This window comes from Petromyzon marinus, chromosome 24, assembly GCF_048934315.1.
Source record: "Petromyzon marinus isolate PM22_M1 ecotype Great Lakes invasive population chromosome 24, UKy_Petmar_22M1.pri1.0, whole genome shotgun sequence".
Taxonomy (NCBI): Eukaryota; Metazoa; Chordata; class Hyperoartia; order Petromyzontiformes; family Petromyzontidae; genus Petromyzon; species Petromyzon marinus.
This window is the reverse complement of record NC_133690.1, coordinates 2,994,760-3,007,588: the sequence shown is the minus strand read 5'-3', so window position 1 is coordinate 3,007,588 and position 12,829 is coordinate 2,994,760. Positions and strand designations below refer to the sequence as shown.

Here is a 12,829-nt window from a genome sequence, read left to right as displayed (position 1 = left end):
CATAAAAACAAATTTCGTCTCCCCCCTCCTCTTTTCAAAAAATAGATGGACTAGTCCTGGGCAAACTGCCAATCGCTGCGCGTGACGCAAACGTTATATTTTTTTATATAAATAAATAAATAAATATGCCGTTTTCAAAATAAATTTATGCAAACCGACACACCTGATGATGACCGTTTGAGTTATGGTCGAAACGTCGTGAGAATTTTTTATTGTTTTATATATATTTTGTTATTTTGTTGTTTCTCTTCAACGTGACTTTACCGAAAAAACTAAGAATATGAATTACTGCAGTCACGAAAGCTTTAAATCAAAATTTAATCGCCTCTACGGGGAGGGTTTTCACATAACTTTAAGATCCTTCAACAAACTCCGGGATAAGAAAGCTCAGCTGATCGAGTCTCTCACCTTCCTGAAGAGATGCCGCGACTCTGGGGTAATACCAATCGCATTTACACTCACCTCTGCTACTGTAACTTCTTCTAATGTGAAACGAATTCTTTTCAAAACTAGCTTAGCTCTTATCTCAGAAAAAATCAGACTTATACGCACAGAACTAGATCAGTTAGATAAGACACTCTACAAATCACACTTATCATTGACGGCAATAATGTCCACATCGGATTGGGAACATGTAGACAATATGACTGCCTCTTCAGCTGCTACTATGTCGACCAAATGTAAGGAAAACCTGATTTCCAAATTTAACCTCCTCTTCAACAAAAGACCGGACCCACACACCAAAAAGTTAGACGTTAATAAAGTCGTAATTAATCGCAGTAACAGTTCTATTTCCGATGGTCTGAAATCCGTTTTAGCTAAAGGTCTAAACTTTGCAGTCACACCTAAACACATACCAGTTAATGATATAATTGCCCAAGTAGACGTTGCTCTCAGGGGCCTGGGTCACATCGCTGCAGACGTAGCAAGATCTGAAATCGCTGCAACCCTCAAAAACGCTAAGATGCCAGCTAGCAACCTCAGCAAAGATGAGCGTTTTGAATTATATAAATTAAAAAAGAGGAATGATATTGTAGTTCTCTCAGCTGACAAAGGCAATGCTACTGTCATCATGGATAAAATAGAATACAACAACAAAATTAAAGAATTACTAGACGATGGTAGTTATACAAAAATAAAAAGAGATCCCACCAACAGCCTCGTCACACAAACCAACAAAATAATTTCTGATTCAACCGCATTAATTGATCAATCTAAACAGTTTTCGTTGAAACCTTCTGCTGCCAGGCCACCAAGATTATACGGCTTACCAAAAATACATAAAGTTGATACACCTCTTCGTCCCATAGTCTCTACTATCAGCTCCCCCACCTACAAACTAGCTCGTTTTTTGTCTGAAATCCTGCGTCCTTTCACTGGAAAGACCACCTCTGCGGTACAAAATTCTACTCACCTGGTATCAACAATCAAGGGTATTTCCCTGTCCCCAGACGACCTGCTTGTCAGTTTTGATGTAGTTTCCTTATTCACCAAGGTTCCTGTACCTGACACCATTGCAATCATTGAAGACTTGGTTCATCAAGGACTAAACACTGAGGTACCCCCCCTGGTGAGACACTGTTTAACCAATACATACTTCACTTGGAATGGAACTTTCTACAAACAAACTGAGGGCACCCCAATGGGCTCCCCCCTTTCTCCAGTTATAGCTAACATTTTCATGGAGAAATTTGAGACTGACGCCATCCAGACTGCCACTCTGCGCCCAACCTTATGGAAGAGGTACGTGGATGACACTTTTATCATCTGGCCACATGGCCGGCCTGCTCTAGACCAATTCTTCGACCACATCAATTCCATACACCCAGCCATCAGATTTACCATGGAAGTCGAAATAGATGGCAAGATACCTTTTTTGGATGTCCTAATTAAAAAGAGACCTGATGGTTCAATGAGCCACTCTGTCTACAGGAAAGCTACCCATACGGATGCTTATCTGAAACCGGATTCCCACCACCATCCATCACAGAAGAATTCTCTCATCAAGACTCTGTATCATAGAGCCCAATGCATATCCGACCAGGAACACATAAGCAGTGAACTCAAGCACGTACACCAAGCTCTTAGGGCTAATGGTTACTCCGACTATACAATCCGCAAAGCTATCACTCAAACCATGAAGAAGAACCCTCTTGAGGAGCCTTTCAAAACCATCACTTTACCCTACATTGCTGGGATCACAAAAAATATCTCCAAAATCTTGAATAAACACAAGATCCAGGTCCGTTTCAACACATTACATAAAATCCGTGATCTGGTTCCGTCTGTAAAAGATGTGATTCCGGACATACAATACCCTGGTGTCTACAAACTAAGTTGCCTCTGTGGTAGTAGTTACATTGGAGAAACCAAACGCCATATCTCGGACCGCATTCGTGAACATAAAGCAGACCTTAAACACGGTAGGACCAACACCTCGGCCGTAGCAGATCATTGTTCTAATTCAGTAGGCTCACATGCCATTGACTTTTCCAAGACGGAGGTTCTTTGTAAGCCATCTGGCTTCCATGAGAGATTCGTTCATGAGGCTATCCACATATACAAGCACAGAGACAATTTCAACCGAGAAGATGGATTCTATCTTAGCAATCATTGGAAAGATTTGATAAATCATTTCAGTTCTTGATTGATTGTTCACGCTTACAGTGGCTTTCAGACAGCATACATAAAAACAAATTTCGTCTCCCCCCTCCTCTTTTCAAAAAATAGATGGACTAGTCCTGGGCAAACTGCCAATCGCTGCGCGTGACGCAAACGTTATTTTTTTTATATAAATAAATAAATATGCCGTTTTCAAAATAAATTTATGCAAACCGACACACCTGATGATGACCGTTTGAGTTATGGTCGAAACGTCGTGAGAATTTTTTATTGTTTTATATATATTTTGTTATTTTGTTGTTTCTCTTCAACGTGACTTTACCGAAAAAACTAAGAATATGAACAACCAGCTTAATCGGGCGATTAATATTTACGTGATTTAACCCCAAAAAACCACGTTTATTAATAATTTTCATTAATGCAACAGGATTTGTATGATGAGCCAAATAATGCTGGCAGATCTACAGGATGGCCCAATAGTTAATTTCCCGAAATATAAATACGGAATTAATTTCTCACTAAACTAATTTAGACTACCTTGTACAATAGTGTTCATTATTTACCAAAGAAATCCTGAGTCTCAAAACTCCTCTTAAGGAGGGTCCCGCTGCATGAGGATGTTTTGCCGATGTTAATTTTTTCACGAATGAGAGTTTGGGATTCATGTGAGAGGACACCAGGGAACTCTACAGGCTGTGATCAGGAGCCAGAAACACACACCTGCCTGGTTCGGAAGGTGTTCTGCAAAATGTTTTAAAGGGATGATTGAATGATATAACAAAATCAATGATATACAGGGCCAGATTAAGGTTCTTGTAGGCCCTGGGCACTTCTGTTTCGTAGGCCTTCAGTGACAACTTTCTACAGTTGCTACTGCTGCTGCCCCATGTTACTGCTACCGCCGCTGTCACTCTGCTTGTTTCTTACGGTACTTCGTCCAGGTGCTGTACAGACGTCATTACTGATACACGTATTATTTAGGATGTGCCCTAAATTGATGGGAGCATGCTGCCCGCCACAGATAACATTGACGTGACGTTGCCTCTTTGTACACTGTGCCTATCCTTGCTATACAAATATATTTATTCAAGAAGATATCCTGGCTACATTTTATTTTTTATCATACATACAAACAAAAAACGTGGTAAAAATGTGTCTTCGTAAGCCCTTTAGTTATTGTAGGCCCTTAAGTATTTGTAGGCCACTGGGCACAGTGCCTACTGTACCTACTGTGCCGATTGGATAATATGGCCCTGATGATTTATTGTCGAGACACGAATAAGCAAATGGAAACAGGTTGCATGTAACTATAAAGACATTGCTGGCATCCTTTTAATGGCTTGCAATATTTATGACGTTTTGGAAACTGTTGTGATGAATGCAAATGTGGGCCACCGTCACAGAAGTGTGACCAGTTCCTGGAGCTGAAAGCTGTCATCTGTAAAAAAATAAATGCAAGTACAATGGACAGACATGTACAGGGGCAATCATGAAGCAATATTTTAAAAGTATTTGCACTATACAGTAATACCTTGGATTGCGAGCATAATTCGTTCCAGAAACGTGCTCGTAATCCAAAGCACTCGTATATCAAAGCGAATTTCCCCAAAAGGAAATAATGGAAACTCAGATGATTCGTTCCACAACCCCAAAAATATTCAAGTAAAAATTATTAATGCAAAAAACCTTTTTATATTTTTCTTACTTAAATTTCATATAAAGTAATCAAATTTATTAATTTAATTTAATCGTGGCTGGTGTGAGGGAGACGAGAGAGAGGAGAGGAGGAGGGTTATTGTGTAGGACGACTTTCACTGTCACTAACGGAATCACTGGCATCTGTTGGCTCACTGGAATCTTTTTATTTTTGTACGACTTTAACAAGGAACCTATCCAATGACATTTGCTTTTGCCTCCTTTTGAGGATTTCATGGGGGCATTGTTGCAGTACAGTTACTAAAGAACAGTCACTACACTTGGACAAAAATAACAAAAATGCTTTACGCACACACACGTGGTCACAACACTATACTGTAGTAAACACTATAGTACTGTAGTAAACAGTATACACGTGGTCACAACTATAGTACTGTAGTAAACAGTATACACGTGGTCACAACACTATAGTACTATAGTAAACAGTATACACGTGGTCACAACACTATAGTACTGTAGTAAACAGTACACACGTGGTCACAACACTATAGTACTGTAGTAAACAGTATACACGTGGTCACAACACTATAGTACTGTAGTAAACAGTATACACGTGATCACAACACTATAGTACTATAGTAAACAGTATACACGTGGTCACAACACTATAGTACTGTAGTAAACAGTACACACGTGGTCACAACACTATACTGTAGTAAACACTATAGTACTATAGTAAACAGTATACGCTCGCACGGATGTTGACTATACGAGTGAGGCACGCCGACTGAGACCGAGCATGGGAGACGATTACCCACAATCCCACATCGAGAGAGAGAGAAGAACCATCGGCTCAGTAGTGATCACATGACGCTCGGCAGACAAAGCGTATACGTACACTACTCGTATTGCAAGACATCGCTCGTTTATCGAATTAATCTTTATTTAAAGTTTTTGCTCGTATTGCAAAACACTCGCAGACCAAGTGACTCGCAATCCAAGGTTTTACTGTATTTACAAATTGTTCACTCGTTTTTTTCTCTCTCTCTCTCATGGCAGTCTACTGGAGAGAACTCATCAAGTTATGGAAGGATTTTCAGGAAGCTTTGAAGAGTAAGTCCTGCCCATTGCACCCTCACACCCAGCGCGACGCAAACATCAATCGTTGTCTTCCTCCTCCCTCCTGCTCACATGAGCAGTGTTGAGAATACCGGTGTCTAACACGTTACCGTGGTGGGGACGAGACTAACCATAGTACGGCATTGTTGATGCTTCACGAACCTGCATCAAGCTAACACCTGTCCCCTCCCACTTGCTCTTGTGCGCGGTACAGATTTTGTAACTTTAACTCTTAATGCGTCCATCCATAAGAGGTTTTCGTTTGGTATAGGATCATTATTATTAATACAGCGGTATAATTAGCTGTCGCCTGATGAGACTAGCTGTAATTACCGGCGAAACGTCATACTCGAATTGTAGATGTTGTGGGTTTACTCTTCAACACACCGGTTATTGCTGAACTAGTAACTGACACGTTTGTTTACGTGGCAAACCTTACTAATTAGCTGTGTTGGGTGGTGCTGGTGGTGGGAGTAACGACACATTTATATTCACACGATCTAACCCAGAAAACCTCTTATGTATATTGGTCGCGAAAGCCCACATATTAAACTTAATGTATCCATGCTCACTTCCTTGTGACCCTAATGCAAGTTTGTCAAATCTTTCTTCCTCTGTCCACCGAGCGGTAGGCATGGGGACACACCATAATCAGTCGATCAGCACGTCCAATACGGTGTGGCAAAGTGTGGATATTCCTGTCTCTGGCCACCTTGGAAGAGTAGACCAAATACTCTGTAGACGGGATCTTTGTACCTCGAGTGGAGGCCCTTAAGCCAGCAGTGGCATGAGCAGGACACTTTCACCCTTACCTGGTTACACTTCCTGCTGTGTGTGGTGGTGATGTATGGGATTTGTGACTGTGTTGTTAAGCAACCAATGCGAATATAATTTAACTAACCGTTACGTTTTGTCCTTTCCTTTTTGTTTTTCAGTTTCAAAGGAACCGTCATGCCCTGTCTGTGGTAAGATTGTGTACACCTGTACATATGTTGAGGCGTAAATGACGACTCGGAGGCAGATCTTCATGTAGGGGCTTGCGCCAGTTGTTTTATTAAGGACTTTTCTTCATACATGACTCCGTGTACTGCACGCTCACTCATCGCTCCCCCAGGGGAAGGGTACTGGGGATTCCCTAGCATCCGCAGGCTACGCTAGCCTGGTGCCAATTTCCCCCTACCCTGGGTCCCAACTTCCAACTTCACACGTTCCTGGCTCCCCGCAACGACCACGAACACGTCACGGGTCCCAACCTAAATTTCCCAGGGGGACATGTCACCGTCCCGCCCCCTGTCCATGACGTCACCGTATGTGACGCCATCGTGCCGGAGGGCGAGCGTGACATGACGTCACTAACTACTACGCTACATATATGTAGGCGATTCTGTAAGACGGTATAGGTGCCGTAACTGCGTCTTCATCAGCTTATCACATGCGACAGTATGCATACGTGTGTGTGCATGTGTGCGTGTGCGTGTGTGTGTCAGGGGTGCGGTAGCTTAGCGGTTAGCGCACTGCGCTGCGAACCTGGCGACCCGAGTTCGATTCTCACTCACGGCCAACACCAGTGATGATGATCTAAACCAGTCCTGGGCCTCCCCTAGGTCGACTCCCCCTTGTGTGCCGTGCCGGCCTTCATAGGTGCTCGAACTTTGTATTTGTGTATGTGCGTGTGCGCATGTGTGCATGTGCCCGTGTGCGTGGACAATTTATGAGGCCAAAAAGGTCCGAGCGTTATTCTGGAATGTGAGCGAGCGCTACCGACTGTCGGCTTCAGCATCACGCTCGTTCAAGCACGTCAACGACGACGTCACCATGCGCTTGATAATGGCGCTTGCCCAACATTCTAACATCGTCATGACAAATGTTTGCCTTTTAATGCAACACTTTCCCCCCGGCTTTTATCCGGAAAACCTGCACCAACTTCACATGTACAGGCTAAACCTGCTGAAAATTGACCAAATACAGTTGATCCTCGATTATCCGGCAGCTTCCCACATTATCCGGCAGTCCCGGGCCAATTTGGCAAAACCCCTCCAGAGGCACCGTTTGGCGTGACAAAAAAGGTAGCTATGCTTGATTTCATTGTGAAATATACGGTACATTATACACTACATACATACAACTTAAACAATGAAAATGCTTCATGTGTACACTCGAGTCTTCAATATTAGAGTGGTAAGTACGGTACAGTAAATAGTCACTTTTTTTATTAGGATTTTTATTTTAGAGTAGGATATTTATGCAAATGTTATGTAGTAAACAAATTTAAAACGCAAAAGCACATGCACAACACCGAAAAACACAGCGTGCAAAAATAAGCAATTTTAAATAGTCATTTGATTATCCGGCGTTTTTGAAAACCCGGCGCCCCCTTCCCGCCGAAGCCACCGGATAATCGATGATCTACTGTAATATTCTAACTGAATAATATAATGAAGGATTACCTGAAAGTAAAGCCCAATTTTAACGAAGTCGTGGCGTGATGGCAGCACAGCAACGTATCGAGGAGTCAACTCGTGTTGAGCTCTTGAGTGTTCTCAACTCACGTGCAGGCACAGTCTCCAAGTGCGCTTGTTTCCTACCAAACGGTCTTGCATGGAATTGGCCAAACATCTAAATGTAGGCCCCTGCTCAACAACAGTTTTTTTTTTAGTCTTATCCTGAACGTAACAGACTGCTGGGAGTCATCACATGTCGCTTATTTCGACCTTAAACTCGCTCACCGTGTTCTAAATGCAATTGCTTGACACACTCGACTGGGCAAGTAAACGTTTATCATTCTTATCGTGTGGGTGTCGCGGCGGTTCGGGCAGTGCCACGAACCCCACTGCCTGAGTTTGATCGCTGGTCATGCGTAACGTCACTGGTGGGTGACATCCAAACCGATCCTGATGCCACGACCGAAACCTAATCCCCCCCACGGTCACCAACTCGCATTGAACGGTGTGACGAGTAAATGGTCAAACCACGTGACCGACATTCCTGCAGGAAATGTACGTGTCTAGTTCGTTGTCCTTCTTCCTGCACCTCCCGATTAGCACGGTTGGCTATGTACGGTGCGAAAGCAGTTCAACATGCGTACAAATTGGTTTCATATTTTTTATCTCTATTTGAGAATTAAAGCGAATAAAGTCAATCAAAAAGGTGATAAATGGAACTTCGTAGCTTTTACATTTGCCCCTACTGAAAATGCACGTGACATCTGGTTTCATCACGTGAACTTTCGTGATCCCAATATTCCCTGCAATCTGCAGACATCAACAGCCTTTTAACTCCGTCCATGTGTTTTTTTTTGTCCGCAGAACCCACGTATGTATCTGCCCTGCGCTGCGAATCCTGCCAGAAAGAGAATAAGGAAGTCTGCCTGTCTTATTGTGAACGTACGTCATCCTGGAGTTATAACGTCAGGAATGCCTCACTGCATGCAATTTATATCACTCCTAAAATATGACTCTCGTAAAATCTGTCGCGTTTTCCTTGCAATCCAAGTACGATGAATTGAAGTATTAATTTTACTCATTAAAATTGATGCATCGTTCCATGCATGTGCAATGCCTTGAGATGCTCAATTTGCATAACTAGGCAGGAGTAGAGCAGCAAGCAGAAACATTGTAGGAACATATTCTTGGTTCATATTCTTGGTTTTTTCGGTAAAGTCACGTTGAAGGGAAACAATAAAATAATAAAATATATAAATAAAAAATATTCTTGGTTCTTTCGGTAACGTCACGTAGAAGGGAACAAGAAAATAATAATAAAGCATTTTTATTATTATTTAATTGTTTCCCTTCTACGTGACTTTACCGAAAGAACCAAGAATATGAATCCCTGCAGTCACGAAAGCTTTAAATCAAAATTGTAGGAACAATGAATTTCGCTCGCACTGTGGTGACGTCAGCGCAGTAACATTTAAAAAAAAAAGTGTCACCATGTCATTACTAAGTCTCCATATCAAGCTGAGTAAAAAAGACAATACACTTTACAGGCACTTTGTTGTCTTCTGAATTGTTTTCCTGGTGCACTCTGGGCATTATTGTCAGGAGGCAGAGAAACCCTTCAAAAATTTCACAGCAGAGCAACCTCACGAGTGTGAGAATGGCCAAAAAAGATTTGCTTACAACTTCTGCATGGAGCCCTTCAAGCAGCGCTGTCCAGAGTGCTGCTGCCGGCTCGTATCACCCGACGCTTCTGCCTTCTTAAACATTGCTGATGTTTGTGTTTAGTTTGTTGTCCTTCCCCCCCCCGCCCGCCGTGCCTCCGATTAGCACGGTGGCTACGTTACGGTGTGAAAGAAGTTCAACGTAGATACAGCCATTGCACATTGCTGCCAGGGATACGTCTAAATTCACTCTGCTAGGTTTTTACAAAAAGCAATGATGTAAAAATGTTCGAGGATTTTTTTAAAAGTCTCTAAACGACACTAACTCACCTGCGCGTGTATGCATGTATGTGTTACAGGAAGTGGGGAGCGGTAGTGCAGCGCTATGAACCCGGCGACCCGAGTTCGATTCCTGCTCACGGCCAAAACCTGTGACGATTATCTGAACCGGTCCCGGGCCTCCTCTAGATCGACTCAGCCTCAAATGAGTACCTGGTGCGGTGTGTAAACATTGCCACTAGGGAGACGAAGGCGGTCGGGCGTGGTGCTGGCCACCCACCCCCTCGTGTACCGTTACCGACCTTCATAGGTGCTCGCTAACAGCACTTGCCCCGACAGTCTGTTAAGGCTACACGGGGGACCTTTATCTTTGTCTTTGTGTTACAGGAAATATTTTGGAAAAGCAACGGCGAGCACCTTTGGAGGTTCTGGACGACGTCGATCCCGACGTCATCCCAGAGCCAGACTACGACCCTGAGTTTGAGCCCACGAAGACCAGCGTGATTGCACTCATCGTGATCGTGCCAGCCATGCTATGCTTAATCATCTTCTGCATCGGTGAGCCTTTAGCTTGTTCCTCCAGATAGCAGAGCCGTTTTTAACAACAAGTAGAGTCCTCTGCAGATCATCGTGGGAGATGTGTGTATGTTGAATTTCTTTCACACATTTCCGTAGCCAACAGTGCTAATCGGAGGGGCGGGGTTAAGGACAACAAACTAAACACAACAACGAGCAGTTTCTTGAAGAAATTAGTTTTCAATCTCTTAAGATCTAGAGAGACACAGAGACACGTTTACAAACACTTTGAGAGACACGAAGGATACAGACAGCTATAGACACAGACAGTGTCAGACCCATACAAAGATACACGCGGAAAGATGCAGGCAGAGATTGACCCGGAGAAAAACCCACACATGCACAAATAGATAACTACAGATACTTACATGCATGTGCATTTAGTGGCTCACATTAACCCGTTTACTCCCTTGTCCCCTTTTATGTTCAGTAATGTGCTTCACACGAAATAAAAAATCAACGTCTGCCCCCGACATGGAAAAGGGATTGGACGCTGCGGAAGAGCAGAACCGACAGGAGCCCGATGTGAAGATGCCTGGGCATCCAACGAAGCCTGCCCGGGAAAATCAAACCAAAAAAGCCGGCGCACACAAAGCATCCCGCAATGGACCAAAGAAAGAAAGGCCACGCAAATGAAAGTGCGGGCAGTCCCCCGACTTACGAACGGGTTCCTTATTCCTGAGGCCTGTTCAAAAGTCAAACTGTTCGGGTTCACAAATAAAGACAGATACACACATGCGCGCACACTCACTTTCACACACACACATATGCTGGAGTTTGCAGGGATTGTGTGGTGCCACGGCCTCGAAACCACTCTGCAAACTCCGCGGCCACACACTGAATACACACACAGCGCACACACGTAGTGTCCTGGCGTGGGATTGCTTGGCACAACGGGTTTTAATCCGAAGGGTTCCTATGAGGAAAGTCCCACGGTTTCCCGGTGCCAGGGGATTGGCCGACCCTCGCAGGACAAGTCACATCACGGTGCCCCTGAGTTGGCTTAATAGTGTATGGGCGCAAAAAGATTACCGGGCCAGCCGCGATGAGTCATACACGACATCTGGGAAGCCGGGGTGGAAAAAGCGAGAAAGGCAGTGTGTATTCGCCACTCATTCGCCACTACGAGGCCGTGTTAGGCAAGGCTTTCTCGTCCTCTTCCCTCCGCCTCTCACAGCGTCCGTGTGACGCCGCGAGTACGGCTACGAGGTACATGATAGGACGCTTGGGTGAGCAGGAGCGCAGATGGCAGTAGGCCTAGGCTTTTCTCGCAAGATACTCCCCCCGGTAGTGCCGACTGGGCAGCTTTAAGGGATTGTGGTTTGCGCCGAGAATAAAACGTTAGCACAGACCGTCGATGGTGTGGTGTCTGCAATTTCTGTGTGGAGCGACTGCGTGTGCAAGCCGAGTCCTCGGTGGCGGTGGGGGAACATGCGGCGAGAGTGAACGCGGGGTGGTGACCGCGGGATCGTCACCATGTCTTGCGCGAGTGAGGTAATCGCTCAGGTGTGAGCGCGCTCGCAGGTAATAGCGCGCTCCGCGGCCCCTCTAATAGTGGCAGCTGTGGTGTGCACGGGCGTGTATTTTAACCCCGTGTGGCTCTGAGGCCAGCAGCGTGAGCATCAGGGGCCCCCGTCACTCGCTCAGCGGGGGCCTGGCGGGAGTTGACCGACGCGGTGGAGGAAGGAGCGCACGGGCGGACTTCGCGCCCCACCTGCCCGGCGAGGGTGGCAGGGTGGACGTCAGGGTGGACGTCAGGGTGGACGTCAGGGTGGATGTCGTGCCCCACCTGCCCAGCGAGGGTGGCAGGGTGGACGTCAGGGTGGACGTCGGGCCCCACAATCGCTACCTGTGACCCTGCTTGCCCGCTGTCTTGCTTTATGTGTTTAGATGGTAGGGTGCCATTTTTGTTCACGTAGCGAAGCACTCTGTATAGGCATCTGATAGTAAATTATTGGCATTGTTTATTTTTGTGATTCTGCTATGTTAACTCATAACATTTTTACGTTGCTATTTTTGACATTTCTTCCCTCAGTCTTAGTTTGAATTTGACATTGAATTTTTGATGTGACTACTAGCTAATTAAGTGCTAAATTACTGCACGGGACGGTTATCGACTTATGTACTGGTTCCGTTCCTCAGACCCGTTCGCATCCGGAACTGTTCGTAAGTTGTAATCATGTACCTACAATATTTAAAGTACATATAGGACAGTTTTACAAAATATGTTAAAGTTCACCAAAAGATAAGCATTGTGAAACTCAATAATAATACTGAAAAGTAAATGAAACATTAAGTCCTGACGTTGACTTGCTTGTCGGAAGGGGGACCACCTCCCAATTGCACACAGACACACACACAGACACGCACACAAACACAGACACGCACACAACGACGATCCCACGTATCCCCAAAACAGGCTGTTGTGGCAAGTGCTGCTCGCAAGCACCGCCGATGAAGGCCGGCACAGCACAC

At 44.7% G+C, this 12,829-nt stretch overlaps 1 long non-coding RNA gene across 1 annotated transcript; it reads left to right on the top strand.

Annotated features, from left to right (window-relative positions):
- The first annotated feature begins 8,707 nt into the window (after nucleotides 1-8,707).
- LOC142928864 (uncharacterized) lies at nucleotides 8,708-11,710 on the top strand. The gene is made up of 3 exons (XR_012945177.1): nucleotides 8,708-8,780; nucleotides 10,166-10,336; nucleotides 10,785-11,710. It is a non-coding gene; the product is annotated as an uncharacterized LOC142928864 (long non-coding RNA).
- The last annotated feature ends 1,119 nt before the right edge of the window (nucleotides 11,711-12,829 follow it).